Below are 20,414 nucleotides of genomic sequence, written 5' to 3'. Positions count from 1 at the left end.
TAGGGACCAAGCTGGAGAAATGCTCTCTAACCCCCTGAGGTGAATTGGGAATGAGCCCAGCAAACCGCACTCATCTTAGTTATTTCTGGTGTTCACCTGGTATTCCACCCAGAATACCAACTCCGGTCTGGAACAGCTCTCTAATGAAGGTTTGCAGGGAACAAGTACTCACCACATGAACTAGCAACTTGTCACAAATGCTTATATCCTTGAGAAGAAAAGAACTGCCTTACGTCTAACCTGCCTCTACCATTGCGCAGCTTGTATGCATGACTCATTTGTCTTTGACAAAATATTAAATCAATTCAAAATAGGAACACAATCTAATTTTTAAAATATTTTACGGGCACAATTCTCCGGCCTCATTCGAGCGAAACGAGGCCGGTGAATAGCAGGAGAGGCCAAAAAATGAGAACACCGCCAGGCGGCAGTTTGCGATGAAACCGGCCCGCTCCCGTCGGCGACATCGGGATCTCACTGTAGAGTGGCAAGAAATCAATTATCGCCACTTAAACCCTATTTCCATACAATTAAAAAGAGCCACCCCATATCCAATGGCCTCCCGCCATGCATCAACCTCCCCAGCAAGTGGGCACACTGGCGCGATTAGTCCTCCATTTTAAAAACGTCAACCTGGCGGAAGGGCTTCTGCAAGGTGCCAGAAAGGTGAGTAGCCATCTTTGCTCACAGGCAAAGAACCCGGGAGCGCTGAGCTTGCCCCCCCCCCCCCCCCCCCCCCCCCCCCCCCCCAGTGCTCAGCAAGGGATTAGGAACCCTCGCTGGGTGGGGGGGGGACACCCTCCGGAGGGGTGGGTCGTCATGAGGGGCAACCCCTTGCAGCACCATCATGCCAACCCCTGGAACATGTGTACCTGTTGTCAGGGCAACCCTAGCCCCTGCCCGTCTGCCCCACCGACCACCCATAACCCCACCGACTGCCAAGGCCTCTAGCTGTGGGGCTGAAGGCTATGACTAATAGGAAATTGACAATTGTGGTTACGTGAGCACTTAACACAGCCCAAGTGGACCCCCGTGGGTGGGCGGGCCTGGTAGCACGTGCGGTCATTGCCCAGCATCCCAATCATACCTTGAGACATGGACATTGTGCCTGAACACTGCAGAAGGCAACACCACACACGCAGTAGCCAACATCCGAACACCCAGGGGAACGACACAGCTCCGGGGCCATGTCCACGGCCGGAGGGTGGGTGAGTGCTATGGGGAGGGGGAGATGTCTGGAGAGATGGGCCAAGAATTTGGAGGCCGGGCCACATTGTGGAAGAAAGTGACAGAGGCGTCATACTGGTTGTGGTCAAGGGCGTTTATTGTGTTTTACAGTTCCCCACTCTCCCGATAGTGCCACCCCCTACCCCTTCCTCACCCCCCCCCCCCCCCCCCCCCCCCTACCTACCATCATCCTCTCCCCCATCCCCCGGTCCCTCAGTGATCCTTGATGTCCTTTGCTATCCTAGCTCTACCGCTGCACCGAGGTGTGTCCCCAGGATGCAGATCTGAGGTGGAGGCAGCCAACTGCTTACCTTGTCCTGTGGCCTTCGATGCCTCTGCCGTCCTCTGGGGGGGCTCTGGGATCGGAGGGCCCCAGCTCACTTGTTGGTGCTCATGCACAGCCGTGCCGCCCTGTCCCATGTGCTGACTCCGAGACGTGGCGTCATCAGAGGGGTGGAACTTGGTGGAGCTGGTAGCCACCGATGCCACTCCATGGGATGGGTCTGGGTTGCCACCAGCACCCCCTTCTCCGGGTTGGTGCCCATAGGGCCCCAGGGATCTCACCATAGAGTGGCAAGAAACCAATTATCGCCACTTAAACAATATTTCCATACAATTAACAAGAGCCATTCCATATCCAATGGCCTCCCGCCATTCATCAACCTCCCCGGCAAGTGGGCACACTGGTTCGAGCCCCGGTTACCCCTGCATCATGCATCATCTGGCCCTGCCAGCCTTGGTGGTTCCCCAATGTCTGCATGGTTCACAGTGGTTGGGGGTGTGTGTGAAGGAAGAGTTGGGGGGGTTGAAGGGAGGGGGTGAAGAGAGGATTTGGGGGGGTCGCATGAAGAGCTGGGAGGGTGGATGCTCATGTGAAGGTGGAAAGGTCTTGGGGGGGGGGGGGGGTGAGGGGACAGGCTTTGGTGTTTCCTCACCCATGCTGCCCGGTGTATGTCGTTGACCTTTTTTCGGCACTGGAGGCCAGTCCTCCTGGTCACACGCCCGGAGCTTACAGCCACTGCCACCTCATCCCAGGCAGCACTGGCTGCCCCATGGCACACCCACCGGGACCCTCGGGGGACCAGGACCTCCCTCCTGGCCTCTTCTGTGTCTAGTAGCCTCCCCAGGTCTGCATTCCCAAATCTTGGGGCCAGTTTCCTGGGCGCCATTGTTGCGAGTTGGCTGGGGTTGGCAGAACAAGTGCTGCTTAAGTGTTGCTTAAGTACTGCTCGACTTTGTTAGCAAGGAGCTGGCCAGAGCAGTGCCGGCGAAAATGCGGAGTGGCGCCGGCGCCAATGTGCGCATGCTCAGTGGCCTCCTTCAACGCGCCGGCCCTGACGCAACATGGTGCAGGGTTACAGGGGCCGGCGCGTAGAAAAGGAGGCCCCCAGCCAGAGAGGCCGGCCCACCGATTGGTCGGCCCCAATCGCAGGCCAGACCACATCGGAGGCCCCCCCGGGGTGGTGAGTCACGGAACACTCAGGGCATAATTCTCCGCTCCCCACGTGGTGTGGGAGGGCCTCCCGCCATTTTTTATGCCCCCCTGGCACCCCCAGCGATTCTCCCCCCACCCCCGCTCGAAAAAATCGACGCTCACCGTTTTTCACGGCAAACGGCGATTCTCCGAGCCCGACGGGCCGAGCGGCCGGCCCTTCACGCCCGTTTCACCACGGCAGCAACCACAGCTGGTCGCTGCATTCGTGAAACGGGCGCCAGATGCCTGATTGGGACGGGAGCACCGCGACTGTGCTCGGGAGGGGACAGGCCCGCGATCAGTGCCCACTGATCGTCGGGCCAGCGTCCAAAACGGACGCACTCTTTCCCCTCCACCGCCCGGCAAGATCAAGCCACCACGTCTTGCCGGTTGGCTGAGGAGAAAGACGGCCACCGCGTAACGCGGGTTCGTGCCGTCTGCGTGATGAAGTCATCCGCGCATGCGCGGGTTGCAACCGGCAACCTGCGCATGCGCGAATGACTTCACATTCTCGGCGTGACGAGGTTGCTACCGAGAAAGACGGAGGCCCGCTCCTAGCCCCCCGGGTGGGGGTGAATTAGGTGCGGGGAGCGGGCTCCGAGGCCGTCGTGAACCTCGGCCGAGTTGACGACGGCCTTCACGAATTCGGCCCCCTGCGGAGAATTCCGCCCCTCAACCTTTAATCAGCTATTGTAGCACAATATTTATGCGGCTGCTGTAGTTATGTTGCTGGTCAATGATGATCCCCGGGTTGTTGATGGGATTTTGACAATTGCAGTGCTATTGAATGTCACATTGAGGTGGTTAGACCCTATTGTTGGAGATGATCATTGCCTGGCATTTGTGTGACGTAAATGTTATTTGTGTAAACCTGAACATGCCGCAGTCTTGTTGCCACATAATCCTTGGAAAATCTGCCGAAATGGGGTGCTGGGACAGAAGGATCTGCTGCTGCAGATACACTAAAGACAGAAACATAGGTTCATAGAGCCGTAAAATAAAGCAAACAAACCATTGTGGTTTATTAATGCAGGGATAAAATTGAAAAGCAGAGAAATGATGGTGAACTTATCCAAAATTTTAGTTGGACCAGGGTTTTTCAGAGTGCGGGTCGCAACCCACCCGTGGGTTGCGGGAGGGTGTCAGAAGGGTCACCGAGCGATCAGCCGTGGTGTTCCTGATCCTGAAAGAAGTACCCAATGGTCACTACCCGCATTTAGAATGAGAACGGCTGCATTATCTACTGTGCAGTCTTCCGACCATAAGAAGCAACAATGAGTAGGCCACACACCCTGCACGTACACTGAATGCCAAGCACCCTGTACATACGTGCTTTTGGCGTGAAATCACCCCCACAAGCTTCTTCCATTTTCGAGCTGCTAGCAAGCAAGGCCAGAGGACTTTGATGATGGATTGTTGTGCTGTAAGAAAGAAACAGCTAGAGACACAAATAGGCAGTGTACCTACTGGCCAGGACCTCACATCGGAATCTGCTGGAGAGAACTGCTCAAGATAGTCCACAACAGGACAGAGCAGTGCTAGTATTAGCTCTGTGAGTGTACAGAGCTGCAGGGCCTCCAATGAACAGCCCATAAAGACGTTTAGCAAGTGCGAGTACAAAACCAAAACTACTACATGTTCTCCACATTGCTACAGCACATTGAATAAAACAGTGTTGGGAAGGGAACTGTCAATAGACTGACAAGCCTTATCAATTGTATCTGGCTGTGCTGATCAACTACTTTCCAGAGGAGAAGGCTCAGATTTTGAAAAAGAAGAGGAGGGTGAAAAGTCCCTTTGAGTTTGAGACGCCAGAATCAGTTATTAACTTACAGCTGACTCCAAATGAGGAGACGGAGTTGCTGCACCTGATCTGTGACAGCACTTTAATAACACGCCACAAGTTCATGAGGTTGTCAGCATTCTGGAGCAGCATCTCCTAGATGTATCTAATGTTCAGTAAAAGAAGCATTTTTGTTGCTATTGCCTTTCACAACGACCTACATGTGCAAGGTTGGATTTTCCGTTCTCACAAAGATGAAAATGGCACAAAGGAACCGGCTGAACTCTGACATGCGTATTGCCCTCTCCTCCTGTGAACCAGTTTGGAGTAAAATCACGAGGACCAAGCTGGCTCTCCTATCGCATTAAAGGTAAGCGAATGCGCCGTGTGTGTGAACGTCGGCCGGCATGGGTCCCAAAGGTCGGCTGGTTGACAAAAGTCGGTCCCAGGAAAATAAGTTTGAAAAACACTAAAGACCGCACTTGCAGTGCAGTGAACAGCTCTGGCCTCCATATTATTAAAAGGACAGGGGATTGCTGGCGAACACTTCCTAACTTTGTAGCGATAAATCCATCCGAGATCTCTGTGCTCATCCAATTCTGGCCTCTTCTGCACTCCCCGTTTTATTTGCTCCAACATTGGAAGCTATGCTTTCAACTTGCCTTCGGCTCTGGAGCCAGAACTTTCAGACCCCCTGTGGGGCTGGCGAGTCACTGAAATTTCCGTTCATGTCGGCGGGACTGGAAGATCACCGCTCTGAGGTGAGGGGCTGAAAAATCCCAGCCTGGAATTCTATTCTTAAACTTTTCCATTTCTTCACCTCTCTTGCCTCTTGTAAGCCCCTCCATAAAACTTCTGTCTTTGGTTATGATTCTGGTCCCTGTCCTTATCTTTACTTCTGTGGCTTGGTGTCAAATTAAGTCTGTTAATGTTCCTGTGAAACTATGTTAAAAGGCGCTATGTAAATACACGTTGTGCTGGAAATGTCCACAGCCGGTGGCCATCCCCACGGTGCCAGGGAACACTGGGACTTGATCCAAATCCAGAAATGCAGTGGGGTTTAGATCGGGTGAGACAGTCCATACTTCAGGCAAAGGCACTCAGATGGGAAGGAACAAAATTAACCAACAAAGTGCATATTCTTAATTTCTAATAACCCAGTTATTAGTCTGCACTGAGTTGCTTCATCTCCCTTATATGAATGCAGTAAATATTCCGAGAATCTTCCTCGAATATTTCTTGTGCACTGGATAGAAGTTGTAAGCTTTCCGTACTCGCTGGGTGCTGCAGGGGTTGGACTGCCTTATTAACCCCGATTTTCACACTTTGATTTGACGGGGTTTTGTTAAGTTTTTGATCTCCTTTTCGTTCTTTATCGGTTGTGCTCCACTCGTCGTTTTGGAGTACACCCCCTTTTTCTTTTACCCTCAGTTACTTTGTGTTCTTTTACTAAGTTGACACACCAGACATCACGCCAGTACAGGTAGCGGATGCCCGTTTAATTTCCTGCTACATGCAGATAAATGTCGCAGGGCTTCACCTCACAAAAAAAACAAAAAAAACCAGAACAAAACAAAAAAAACACCACGGGCGCGATTCTCTGACTCCCACGCCGGGTGGGAGAATCGCGGGAGTGCCGGGCGATTCCCGCTACACTGCCCTGGCACCTGTACGTGATTCTCCCACCCCCCCCAAAATGGTGTGCCGCGTTTTACGACAGGCCGCTCGGAGAATCGGCGCTCGCCGTTTCTAATGGTCGAGCGGCGATTCTCTAGCCCGCATGGACCGAGCGGCCTGCCCAATCTGACCGGTTCACACCGGTGCCAACCACACCTGATCGCTGCCGGCGTGAACAGCACGAGAACGCTGCATGTGCGGACTGTGGGGGGTAGGGAGGATCGAGCACCAAGGGGGTGCTCAGTGGGTGTCTGGCCCGCGATCGGTGCCCACCGATCGTCGGGCCAGCGTCTCTGAAAGACGCACTCTTTTCCCTCCGCCTCCCCGCAAGATCAATCCTCCATGTCTTGTGGGGCGCCCGCGGGGAGGACGGCAACCGCACATGCGCGGGTGACGTCATTTAGGCGCCGCCAGCCGCGTCATTTAGGCGGCGCCGCTTTGGCGCGGGCGCCAAGGCCCGGCGCCGCTCCTAGCCCCCTGGGGGTGGGAGAATGGGGGCGAGGAGCGGCCTGCGACACCGGAGTGAAACACTCCGGTTTTCACTCCAGCGACGGCACTTAGTCTCCTGTTGGGAGAATCCCGCCCCACACCTTTCATTTTTTGCCCTTTAGTAGTGAAACCTGATAAAAGGTGGATAGGAATTGTTCTGTTAGTTGAGAAATGTGAGGTCAGAATAAAGCTCATCAGAATTCCCACAGCAATGCTAATAGACAAAGCTACTATCACAGAAACTTTGGTATTAAGGATGTAATTATCGTTGAGGCAATAAAGGAAATTAGTCTCTTAAATATTTTAGCATTCGAAAAACAAATCTCTCTCGGTAATAAGATAGCGCATCCTTTTATATTAAGTGTTGCTGCTCAAATATTGTTTGAGTCAGCTTAAAGTGTAATTGCTTCCCAGTTATATCTGAATCATTGTGTTCTATGATGAAAATGTGAAACAGCATTTAGTGTTAAGTGACGGCAGCTAATTAACAGCGCAGCAGGAAATTAAACTAAACCAGGCCTCTGCTGACTGAATGTTACAAAGTGTATTGTCCTACACAAGCAGATTGGGCACCAGAATGCTTACTGTTATCACAGTGCTCCAAAGTAGGTCAACAACTGTTGTTCTTATCACTGTTGGCTTTTTTTTTAAATGAAGGGGGGATACGGGAATTCAAACAGAAATTGCTGGAAATTCCCGGTAGGTCTGGAGAGAGAAACAAAGTGAACGGAAACGTTGGCCGGGGTTTTCCGTTCCTGACGGCGGTGGGAGAGGGGGACGTAATGGCGGGCGGGCAAGGAAAATATTGCTGGAGCCAAAAAGTCAAATTCCTGTCGGCGGGAAAACAGTTTGCGATCGCCCGCTTCAGCCTTCAATGGTGGGTCGTGTTTCCAGCCAAGCCACGTTGGGAAGGTCATCAGAATAAATTAGAATGTCATGAATGCTCATTATCAAGTCAGTTCATCGGGATGCCTCTGGATCAAAAGGTCACTCCAGTGTCTAATTAGGCCGAAGTGCATCACAATCTGATATAAGTGACATTCGTGCACCTGGCGAGCTGCGGACTCCATGTCAGGCTTCAGGGATCTATCTCAGGCAAAGTTCCAGAAACCTGACCAATGGGAACATAGAACAGTACAGCACAGAACAGGCCCTTCGGCCCTCGATGTTGTGCCGAGCAATGATCACCCTACTCAAACCCACGTATCCACCCTATACCCGTAACCCAACAACCCCCCCACCCTGAACCTTCACTTTTTTTTTAAGGACACTAAGGGCAATTTATCATGGCCAATCCACCTAACCCGCACATCTTTGGACTGTGGGAGGAAACCGGAGCACCCGGGGGAAACCCACGCACACACGGGGAGGACGTGCAGACTCCGCACAGACAGTGACCCAGCCAGGAACCGAACCTGGGACCCTGGAGCTGTGAAGCATTTATGCTAACCACCATGCTACCGTGCTGCCCCTAAGGAGGGAAGGAGGGGGTAGATTCTATTGTGCCACAGGTTAAAGGTTTGGCTCGGTGACAAGCTGGAGGCAAGGAAAGGGGCTGAAAGTCAAAGGTTTAACTGGGGGTGTGGGGGGTGAAAGACTTGGGAATGTTAAACGCAGACAGATGACTCAGGTGGGGGGGGGGGGGGGCTTGCGAGGGAGACGGAGAGCAAAGAGATCCCATGGCTAGATAGTCAAGGGCAGTAGTTCCAGGCAGAATGGCAAGCCAGCTGGCTAAAAAAGTGCTTAAGGGAGATTTGAGCTTGAAAAAACTGTTCTTGTCCCAGTCCAGGAAGGGGGGGGGGGGGGGGGGGGGGGGGGGGAACATGCCAGTCCACTGTCAGTAGTGCCCAGTATGTTCTGCAGAGGACATGTGCTTATCACCTCACACATGAGACTGGGGGCTTTCTGGCAAAGTCACAGTCAGGGGAAGCATCTGCAGCCTATGGATTGGGAACAGGTAGTGTAGGATCAGGCACTCAATGGTCTAATGGGGGTGGGGTAGAGGTTCCTCGATGTGACAGTGCAGTAGGCCTCAAGATGGGAAGGGGTGAGGTCTACATGGGGCATAGGAACATTCACCTCAAAAATCACAGAGGGTAACGCAGGGGTGCCAAACACTACAGCACTGGGATCCAAAAGTACAGGGGGAGGTCCGAGAGCAATAGGAGGGAGGGTAACCTGAACATTAGGCTCCTCTGGATGATAGGAGGGATTTCCACAGTCACACAGGAGGGTCGAAGCTGCTCTGGAAATAAAAACTGAGGGCCACCATCTTGGATCTTGAAGGAATGGAGCAATTAAACAAGTAACAGCCCTGTCATTGAGGCTGATTGGGCTTCTGGGAGGAGTGCATCACAGCGCTGGCGGGGGGGGGGGGGGGGGGGGGGTGCAATTAAAGGGGCTCTCATCTAAAATCTGTATTCCTAAATGAGGAGAAATGTACAAATGAGACAAGTTCAGAGCATCATTATTACAACGGGGGCAATAATGAGTCATCAATGTAAATCAAAGACCCCTGCCATCCATCTTACTCACTCTTCCAACTTTTTCCATCGGGCAGGATATACAAAAGTCTGAGAACACGCACTAACAGATTCAAACACAGCTTCTTCCCTGCTGTTACCAGACTCCTGACTGACCCTCTTATGGACTGATGGACTTCTGGACTGATCTGGGGCGGAATTCTCCGACCCCCCCACAGGGTCGGGGAATCGCCTGGGGCCGGCGTAAATCCCGCCCCCACCGTGGCCGGAATTCTCCACCACCCGGGAATCAGCGGGAGCGGGAATCAAGCCACGCTGATCGGTGTGCCCCCCACGCCGATCGGCGTGCCCCCGTGGCGATTCTCCGGCCCGCGATGGGCTGAAGTCCCGCCGCTGACAGGCCTCTCCCGCCGGCGGGAATTGGAGCACCTCTGGTGTCAGCGGGATTGGCTGCATGAGCGGGCCCCCGGGGTCCTGGGGGGGGGGGGGGGGGGCGCGGGGCGATCGGACCCCAGGGGGTGCCCCCACGGTGGCCTGGCCCGCGATCGGGTCCCATCGATCGGTGGGCGGGCCAGTGCTGTGGGGGCACTCTTTTTCTTCCGCCGCCGCCACGGCCCCCACCATGGCGGAGGCAGAAGAGACCCCCCTACCGCGCATGCGCCGGTGGTGATGTCAGCGGCCGCTGATGCACCGGTGCATGCACGGACAGGCGAAGGCCTTTCAGCCAGCCCCGACGCCGGGCGGCGGGCGCCAAAGGCCATTGGAGCCGGTTTTGGTGCCAGTCGGCGTGGCGCCAACCACTCCGCAACGGGCCTAGCCCCTAAAGGTGCGGAGAATTCAGCACCTTTGGGGAGGCCTGACGCCGGAGTGGTTGGCGCTACTCCACTACGCCGGGACACCCCGCCCCGCCGGGTAGGGGAGAATCCCGGCCCTGATCTCTACCGAGTAGTACTTGTGGCGAATGATATTCACACGGCATTATAAGTTACCAATGTCACTCTGTTCCCATTGTATATATGTACCGATATTGTAAGTGCAGTTGCACTACCTGACCACCAGGGGGAGTAGCTCTGGGAGTACTCGAGAGTTTGTACTGGGCTCCCCCCTTGGCTCCGCCCAGAACTCCTCCCCCTGGAGCTGCTGTATAAAGATCCGTGCCACAGAGTCAGCCAGCCAGTTCATCGAAAGTTCAACGGCTAACAGGCTGGCTCTGTTCTAAGTATATTAAAACCGCTATTCTAATCCTACAAGCACGTGTCCGTAGAATTGATGGTTCCATCAGTACTACGCTCCTGTATGCTTCACCTGATGCCTGTGTCTATGTATTTACATTGTGTATTTTGTGTTTGCCTTATTGTGTATTTTCTTATCAGGTATGGAATGATCTGTTTGAGCTTCACGCAGAACAATATTTTTCACTGTACCTTGGTGCACGTGACAATAGACCAATCCAATCCAATCCAATTAATTCTGATTGTTCCAATTATCGATCTCTGTGTTATAACCCTTTAAAACAATCGCAGATATCCCCCTAAAACAAGTGGGCAGCTGGATAAGCAGGAGAAGCCTTTCGAAAACACCACCTCACAACCTCTCATCTGATTCAGCCTCAGCAGAATCTTGGACGTCCTCCGAGTGCCAGTGACCTTGGGTGTCCCTGCCTCTGCATGCTGTGGACCAGAATCTGCGCTGTGCTTACCAGGTTGTGACCCCAAACCTGCTCGAGAACAATGTCCCACCGAGGTGTGCATCTCTGCGCTGTGGAGGGTGTGGGAAAGCGCTGTCACGGGTCTTCATTTGTTGTGTGCTCAGGGTCTTCGCCCAAGGAGACAGGGGGGCTGGAGAGGAGGGTCTGGCTCTCCGTGTTCCGAGGCCACTTGACACACGTGCCTATGAAAGAGAGTAGAGATGATTAATGCGTGGCACTAAAATGCAAAACATCACATTGCACTCATAGTCTCGCAAACTGGAGAATGAGATTGTGCAAGGTCCTCGCTTGGGTGTGTGCTGCTGACTTCACCGGTGCTACAGGCATCTCCAGCCAGGTGAAGAGCACGCTCCTCATACTGGGTGAGGGTCCTGATCTCTGCCACGCCCCCACTGGTCCAGGACCCCTCTCTTCCATTATGACCGGTCTTGGCCTGCATAACGAGAGATGGACAGAGCCTGAGCATGAGGCAGGCCAAGGCAGATGATAAGGATGACTGTGTGTGTGTGCTGAATGGAGCTGTCGTCACGATGAGCTGCACAAGATATGAGGTGAGGTGAAGATGGAGAGTGAGTGGTGATACCCTTTTTGATGGCCGTGTGTGACATCCCTGTAGAGTTTGATCCTGTGAACGTGTGAGGGGCTAGTGAGAATGTGAGCTGGGAGACGCGAGAAGGCTGGATTACCCTGGCTGCGCGGGTGAGATCATCATGCGTTCTCTGCAGGATCGATCTCCCCGGGGTGGAGTTGGCAGTCACTGCCGCAGTCACCATCTTCCAAGCCGGGTTGGTTATCTCTGTGGACCTCCTTGGGCCACGACGGGGATGCAGAAGATCTGGGCCGTGACTGCGCCAAGCAGGTGTTTCGGCAAGGCATCAGTAAACTATGGGGCCGCATGCTTCCTCCGATTGAGGGCCATCTCTACCTTGCAACAGTCCTGGGCTTCAGGCATTGAAAGATGGATATCCAGGCGTGATTTAAATATGGCGTCAGGAGCTAATTAAATATGGTGCCCGGTGTGATAACCCGCTGATGTCACGACGGGGCAGGTGAATCACAGGCCACCCGCTGGCACAACGACATTTTCCTGTTCATGAATATTTAATGAGGTGAACAATCAGGTGCAAAAACCAATCATTGCAGCCGGCAGGAATAAACATTGCTTTTCCCGCCCGCCAGAGGATTTAGTTCACGGAGGGGGAGTTTCCACCCTCGGAGTGGCACCTCTTGGATGCCCCATCTACCTTCTCAATGGCTCCCTGGCATCCGGGCCAATGCTTATCTCTTAACCAATATCACTAAAACAGATGATCTGATAATTAACATGCTATTGTAGGGTAGAACGGTGGCGCAGTGGTTAGCACTGCTGCCTCACGGCGCCGAGGTTCCGGGTTCGATCCCGGCTCTGGGTCGCTGTCACTGTGGAGTTTTCACACTTTCTCCGTGTTTGCGTGGGTTTCACCCCCACAGCCCAAAGATGTGCAGGGTAGGTGGATTGGCCACGCTAAATTGCCCCTTAATTGGAAAAAATGAATTGGGTACTCTAAATTTATATTAAAGAAAAAATTAACAGGCTATTGTTTGTGGGATCGTGCTGTTTGCAAATTGGTTGTCATGTTTCCCAACGAGGATTGCACTTCAGAAATACTTAATTGGCTGTGAAGTGCTGGGGGGAGGGACGTGGGAAGGGGGGGGTCTTGCGATTGCAAAAGGTGCTATATGAATGCAATTTTTTCTTATTTTTCTAGTGCAGACTCAGAAACTGCTAGAAAATCACTTTGCAGATTAAAGTGCCAAATGTGCTAAAGGTATTGGATTTAATTCCCAGCACAATAATTGGCCTCCATTGATTTCTCATCAAATGTCAATCCACGGTGCCTTTCTTTTTTTTCCAATAAACATTTTATTGAGGTATTTTTGGTTTTACAACAATAACAAAATAGACAATGTACATGAGTCTATAAACATAGTGCAAAAAGCCTGCTTCCTCCCTTACAGGTCCCACCTTTATTGACCCCCTACTCTAAGCTAAACTAACCCCCCCCCCCCTTCTGCTGACGATTAATTTTCCGCGAAGAAGTCGACAAAACGGTTGCCACCTGCGGGCGAACCCTAACATTGACCCTCTCAAGGCGAACTTGATTTTCTCCAAACAGAAAGCCAGTCATGTCAGGTAGCCAGGTCTCCGACTTCGGGGGCCCTCCAAGCTAATAGTATCCATCTCCGGCTCCAGGCTACCAGGGAAGCAAAGGCCAGAATGTCTGCCTCTTTCTCCTCCTGGATTCCCAGATCTTCCAACACCCCGAAAATCGCCACCTCTGGACTCAGTGCCACCCTTGTTTTTAACACCGTGGACATGACATCTGCAAACCCCTGCCAAAATCCCCTGAGTGCTGGCATCCCTTAGCAGGACATCTAATTACCGGTAAAGCTGCTTGTGAGAAGCAATCCGTTTCCTTTCCATTGTTTGGCCAGTGATGTCCTCATTTCTCTAGTGCTCAACAAAGCTAAGAGGGGACGTTGCACTCCAGTGAACAGCCTCCTGGGCTACAACAAACATCTGCTTCTGAATATTTCAGTAGCTCATTATCCAACTCATGCAGAGTGCCAATACCTGCGCTGGTTCGATGGAGGGCTGGAACACATGACAGTGCCTCCCCAGGAGGATAATGCTCTTCCCAAGATGTTTCAGATTCTGGGGAGGACCCAAAGAAAGGATGGCATGGAGAGGTTGGACGTTAGCAGGTGACAGCCATCAGAATACAGCTTGAAGCTGTGAAGCTTGCTCAGGTAAATGCAAGGTGACATGCAACCATCCTATTTGAATGGCACCAGCCTTGCCTACCCTGGTGCTCACCGTTTTGCCCGGGCCACTCATCTCTGGTATTTCCTGCTCTACCTGAGTAACTGCTACAATGTGAAGTGCACCTCCCCCATGGCCTCTTCCTCGCTGCATGTGCTGTTTTATCTTTCAGAGAGGAAGGGGGGGGCTGTAAATGTCGCTTGATGAGTAAATGGAGATGTGTGAGGTTTGTGCTTTTGGTGCTTGTGGTGAGAGGAGCGTAAGAAGAGAGATGGAATGTGGATGGAGAGGTGATAAATGCAAAGCCAACGTGTGTAGAATATGAAGTGAGGAAGGAGCGATTGAGGCCAGAATTCTGAGAATCTCCCAGCCAGCGAACGCCGCGCCGTTGAGGAACACGTGGCTAGGGAAGCGGGGAATCCAGCCCTTAATCTTTGTGAAAATGATTAGATGCAGAAAGCAAATGGTGTCAGTGTGTAGTATAAAGTGAACAAAGAAAAATATAGATGTGTTTTTAATGAGGGAGAGATGCTTTCTCAATGGTCCCTCAGGATTATATGTAAAAAATATGAGATGGAGGCAAACAAATTGTTGAGAGTAGTGGAGTAGAGAATGTTGGCAGGTGTTGTCGAGTCAGCTGGAGAGAGAAAGACTTGTGTTCACCTTGGTTGCTCTTTTTTAAAAATAAATTTAGATTACCCAATTATTTTTTCCAATTAAGGGGCAATTTAGCGTGGCCAATCCACCTACTCTGCACATTTTTGGGTTGTGGGGACGAAACCCACGCAGACACAGGGAGAATGTGCAAACTCCACACGGACAGTGACCCAGGGCCGGGATCGAACCTGGGACCTCAGCGTCGTGAGGCAGCTGTGCTAACCACTAGGCCACCGTGCTGCCCTACCTTGGTTGCTCTTATGAGATATTGGCACCTCTTCCAACTCTACAACCATCTCTTGGGCTTGATGTGGGTGGCACTAAATTGTCAGCCATTTCTGTTTGCCTATTAATCCAGGTGTGCTCGTGCAAGTAGTGCCCCAAAACATTTTTATCTGGGTAACATCAGAAAGCCTGAAGGCATTTGGCACCTCTTTTGTCCTGCTTGATACTTTTAGCAGTGGAATAAGTAAATCAAGCAGAAGGCGGTTCTACCTCGCTAACAGGTGTGTTTCCACTTTAAGCAGGCCCTGGGACACCAGGTACGAATTGTCCAGAGGAAACTGTGCACTGCCCTCTGTCTAATGCAATCAGGTGGGCAGCACATGAAGTTAATCACCGGGGCAGAATACCAGGACAGTGTGGGGGCTTGCTACTTGCTCAATGGCCTCCCCCCCCCACCCCCGCCCCCCCCCCCCCCCCCCCCACCCCCACCACCTGACCTGTTCTGTCCAGAGTTAAAATTGGGGCCAAGATGGAATATTTGTCACTTGTATTATTTCATGTTATTATTATCAGTTCTAGGAGCATTGGCCAGTAGGTCATGCAACGGTGACCAATTTAACATTCCAAAATCATGGGGTTCGCTGGAAAAACATTTCTGGAATTTCTGGATTCCGCAATGCGTGTGACTGAAGTTCGCCAAACCAAAAACGATGGTGATGATTCTGTTGTAAGGTGTGGTGTAGCTCAGTAGGTCTCATGAAAAGGTTCTGAGTCATGTATTACTTAAGAGTAAGTGCTTATTAATGACTCATAACTACGGAGTGAAATGAAATGAAAATCGCTTATTGTCACAAGGATGCTTCAAATGAAGTTACTGTTCATTGAAGCCACATTCCGGCGCCTGTTCGGGGAGGCTGTTACTGGAGGCTGTACGTACATACAGTGTAAGGAGCTGCCTCCATGCTTGCTTCCACACACCTCTCTGTCCAGTCCCTGACTGCCTTCTAGACTCGGGCCATTGTTCTTTTATATCTCAGTGTGGGCGGCACTGTACCCAGCTCCACATTAACCCTTTCTATGCCAGATCCTTATACTACAGGTTCCACATTTTGCAGTATTTTGGACCAGCGTTGCCATTCGAGGGTATTTGTTTTTCCTCATTTGACCTTCAAAAACCTTTGCAAATCATTTTATCAAAGACTGCCTGTGCTATAAACAATTGTGACAGATTATGACCAGACAGTGAGATATTTTAGGATGAGTGATCGGGCTGGCTCATGAGGAAAAAGTCTGAATTTTAGACAAATGGATTTGAACATGTAACACATCAATAGCTGAACCTGAATTTCTGCAGGCTTAGTGGAAATGTTTGCAACTTTAATTTGAGTAATGTTTGATGGCTTTTTGCCAGCTGAATAATATATTGAAGAACTGGCCGTGAAGCTGAAATCGTACCGCCTCCAGAATGAAATTGTGTGCAATAACATTGGTGTTCACTGTATGGCTGTAAAAGCTGGAAGACAAGTAAAAGATCAATGACACCTGCGGTTCATTCACGCCGTCCAATCGGAACTGCAGATGATACTGCACAACAACAGTAGCAAACCTAATGCCTAAATTTTCAAGCAGACAGAGTGGCTCTCTGAATAAGCAGGGAGGCGCCTGGATCAGGAAGCCCTGCCCTGGAACTTGGCCTCTGACATTTTTGCAAGGGGGAGGGAGGTTCTAAATTAAACATGTGTGGTTCAAGGAGGCAGCTGCCCATATAAATCAACATCTGGCTCCAGGCATGTGTGATTTTAGTGAGGTAGATGTCTGAAACCTAAAGTGTGCAGACTGGTCCAGGTAAGAGAGGTCTCAACCTTGTGGATACATTTGGATAGTCAAGGTATCGTTTTGGGGAGGTAAAATATCCCTCTGCATAGCGTCCTGGGGCACATTTGGGAGATATAAGGCACCCTTTGGAGTAGGTCAGGTGCCCTTTGGGGTTGTTAATTGTCGACATGATCATGCATAAAAAATGCATAAACTCATCAGAACTGTCAAAGCTGTCAAAGCGCTGTCAAAGCTGTTAAAGAACTGTCAAGCTGTTGTTATTGTGTGCAGTTATGATATTAAAAGTTATAGGCTCGGCTCCTTGACTGTCATCACACCCCACCCCCACACCCCATGTGCTCCGCAGCCACCCACCTCCACCCCAGACTCCCATGTCACAGATAGCAGACTTGAACACCACTGAAAGCAGACTCCAGGACCACCAATATCAACCATGAGCCCCACCCCATCCTGCAGGTCCGGCCGTATGCCCCCCAACAGCTGCCCTCCCTTTTCTCGCAGAGTTTAAAGAAAATCAGTGCCTGCTATTTCACCCTGTCTGATGACATAAGCCTGAGGATGATCATTTTAGGATTTTTCAACCTAACCTTATCAGAGCAGATGCCTGGTAAATGAGTAGTTTGATGGACAGCTCCAAGTGGTTATAGAACAGAAATGTTTGTTTTCATAAGATGTTACACACTTAAGTAAAACTTTGTTTTCATCAAAGATTAGTTAAAGAAATGTCCAAGTACCAAATGTTTTTATATCAATTGGAGTGTTTTTTTTTACAGTGACATAATCAATAGACACATAACTTTGTTTTACAAGCTAACTTTGTCAGCTTGGCTCATGAGGTGTGCCCATGGTGGACACTATTGAGTTCACATGGAGGGGTTAAGGGCAAAAGGTGATGGGCAGGATGCAGGAGTTGCCACCAAGTTGGCACAGGGGCTATAAATGGTCATGGGGATGTGGGGGGCATAGGGTGACATAAGGGATATGAAGGGAAATGGGAGGTAGGTAGAGGGACATAGGGTGGCCTTGGGAGTATGAGGGGCCTTAGGGGGTGGGTGTGCTTGAGGTGGCACAGGTCATCTTGGATGGAGCATGGGGATTGTTTGGGGGGGGGGGGGGGGGGTGTGATGCTGGGGGTGTGAAGGATAGGGGTTGCTTTTTGTTTTAATCAATCCAGTAAGATCTTCAACAATACGCTCCTTCGTAGAGGCAGGTCTTCTGCCCATCTTGTCTCATACATGTAGATACATAGAAGATAGGAGCAAGAGGAGGCCTTTTGGCCCTTCAAGCCTGCTCCGCCATTTATCATGATCATGGTTGAACATCCAACTCAATAGCCTAATTCTGCTTTCTCACCATAACTAATGAGATCCCCTTATTCTTCTGAACTTCAGCAAGAACAATCCTAACCCAGTCAATCTCTCCTCATACAACAGTCCCGCCATCCCTGGAATCAGTCTGGTAAATGTTTGCCGCACTCATTTGGGGGATAGTAGCAGGTCTGACCTCCAGTGCAGCTTGCTATCCCTACACCCCCCCCCCCCCCCCCTGCAATGTAAATCCAACCTTCTGGGCCTCTTTTTCCCGGGTCACGCTCATGGAGCCCGCCTCTGCAGCCCAAGAGCACTGCTCAATAAGCTGTCAAAATACTTTCAAGGCCAGGTTCGATCCTGACCCCGGGTCACTGTCCGTGTAGAATTTGTACGTTCTCCCCATGTCTGCATGGGTTTCCTCCGGGTGCTCCGGTTTCCTCCCGCAGTCCAAAGACGTGCAGGTTAGGTGGATTGGCCATGATAAATTGCCCTTTGTGTCCAAAAAGGTTAAGAGGAGTTATTGGGTTAAGGGGATAGGATTCAAGTGAGGGCTTAAGTGGGACGGTGCAGACTTGATGGGCTGAATGGCCTCCTTCTGCACTGTATGTTCTATGTATCTGTGTGGGTCTCATCCTCACAACCCAAAGATGTGCAGGTCTTTGCCACACTAAATTGCTCCTTAATTGGGAAAAAAAGAATTGGGTACTTTAAATTAAAAAAAAAATACCTTCAAGGCCCTTTCGACATTGTGTATTAATGAGGCCTGCATTTGGATTGGCCAGGCTCCTAATACCCGGGCCAGTTAATGTGGTAGAGGATGGAAATCAAGGGGAATGAACTATTAAGTCTTTGGACATCTATCATTTATTTAAGAATAGATAGATAGGTGATTAAAAGAGAGGATGAATCAAGGTCTGGGAATAGGGAAGGCACATGGGACTAGGGTGACTGATCGTGTGCAGGTTAAGATCCCAGACTAGAATCTCATTGCTATGGGTCTAAGAACAAGTGCCGCAATTTGTTATGGGATCCCTGATGGGAAGCCAACTTTTACTTTGGAAAATTGTGAGGTAGAGTTACAGTGCCACAGAAATTACAACACCAGTTAACAACTTTCATGGTAAAACAAACTTTAATTTAAACACAGAATGGAGCACAATAGCAACAAAGAAATAGCTTTTATATATATTCCAATGAAGCAAACCAACATCTCTTGAATGCCCCTCAAGGATAAAGTCAACAACAACGGTTGCTGATATTGATACAAAGCCTTTTAGAGAGAGAGCCCTTTAAGAGTAAACTGAACCCTGTCTGTCCAGCCTGATGTTCCAGAAGCAGCTGACAAACCTGGACCCTCGCGTTAACTATGCCACCTGCACCCCACATTCTTGTGCCTTTTTACAAAAAGGTCCTGAAAAAAAATCAATGATTCTCTCACTTGGTAATCGCAGCAAAAATACGAAATATAAACTTTAAAATATGAAAATTTCTCACATCTGTTTGAGAATGACCTTCTGATTAGGCTGACCCGGAGGCTCTCCTGTTCTCACCACCTGCCGTACTGGAAGGATTGACAGGCGGTTTGACCAACTAATGATGCCATCAGGTATTAAAGTGAGGCTTGAAACCGAAGCATCTGGCCCACAATTCACAATACTACCACTGGACCAGAAGATCTCCCTTCACAGTCTCAGAATAGTTGGGCCAGTTGGCCTGTTTCTGTTCTGTAAATATCTATTGCCAAGTTCCTGACCTTCATGCTTTGTCACAAAAGTGTTTCTGAAAAAGGCTTTACACCCATGTGTCTCGGAGTGTCACTCATTCATTTCAGGCTCGGGCAATATTGCGCTGTTAATTAAGAAGCTTCTCTGTCATTGATAAAATAAATTAGAATTTGCAACCCCTTTGTAATTGACCATAAATCCAGCCCCGCATCTTGTAGATTAAATGCCCCACTCTGAAAGTGCAAACTCACCCATGAATAATGCACATTGGAAAATGATACGGGAGCACTCCTTGAGCTATTTCATAAATTAAACTTCATGGATAGTAAATTAGGAACTTCTTGATGTGATTCTCCAATGCATGCTCCAGTGGGTGGGCAAAGTTCCAGGTATGGTGGGCGGGATTCTCTGATCCTGAGGCGAAGTGTTGACGCCGTCGGTAAACGCCGTCGCGTTTCCCAACGGCGTCAACATGGCCTCAGGATCAGCAATTCTGGCCCCTACATGGGACCAGCACGGCAGTGGAGCGATCCTCACCGCTCCAGCTGCTGATCCCGGCGTCAACTGGGCGTTGCGGGGTCCGCGCATGCACAGTGGCACCCTTCTTCCCGCCGGCCCCAACGCAACATGGCGTAGGGCTATAGGGGCCGGTGCGGAAGAAAGGAGGCCCCCAGCACGAGGTGCCGGCCCGCCGATCGGTGGGCCAGGCCACAACGGAGCCCCCCCCCTCCCCCTCGGGGTCGGACCCCCCCCACAGGCCGCCCCTGGAGCCTTCCATGCCGAGGTCACGCCGGCTGAGAGCAGGTTAGAACGGTGCCGGGCGGGTCTCAGGTTTTTTGTTGTGGCCGCTTGGCCCATCCCGGGCCGAGAATCACCGGAGTGGCCCCGTAGAGTGGCCCCCGATTCGCGACGGTGACGGCGATTCTCCGGCCCAGCCCTGAGCTGAGAGAATCCCACCCAGTGTGCCCGAATGAAAATGTTACACTTGGGGAATTGCAATGCTCAAGGTCCTTCACAT

Source organism: Scyliorhinus canicula, chromosome 10, assembly GCF_902713615.1.
Source record: "Scyliorhinus canicula chromosome 10, sScyCan1.1, whole genome shotgun sequence".
In the NCBI taxonomy this organism is placed as follows: Eukaryota; Metazoa; Chordata; class Chondrichthyes; order Carcharhiniformes; family Scyliorhinidae; genus Scyliorhinus; species Scyliorhinus canicula.
This window is presented reverse-complemented; position numbering follows the sequence as displayed.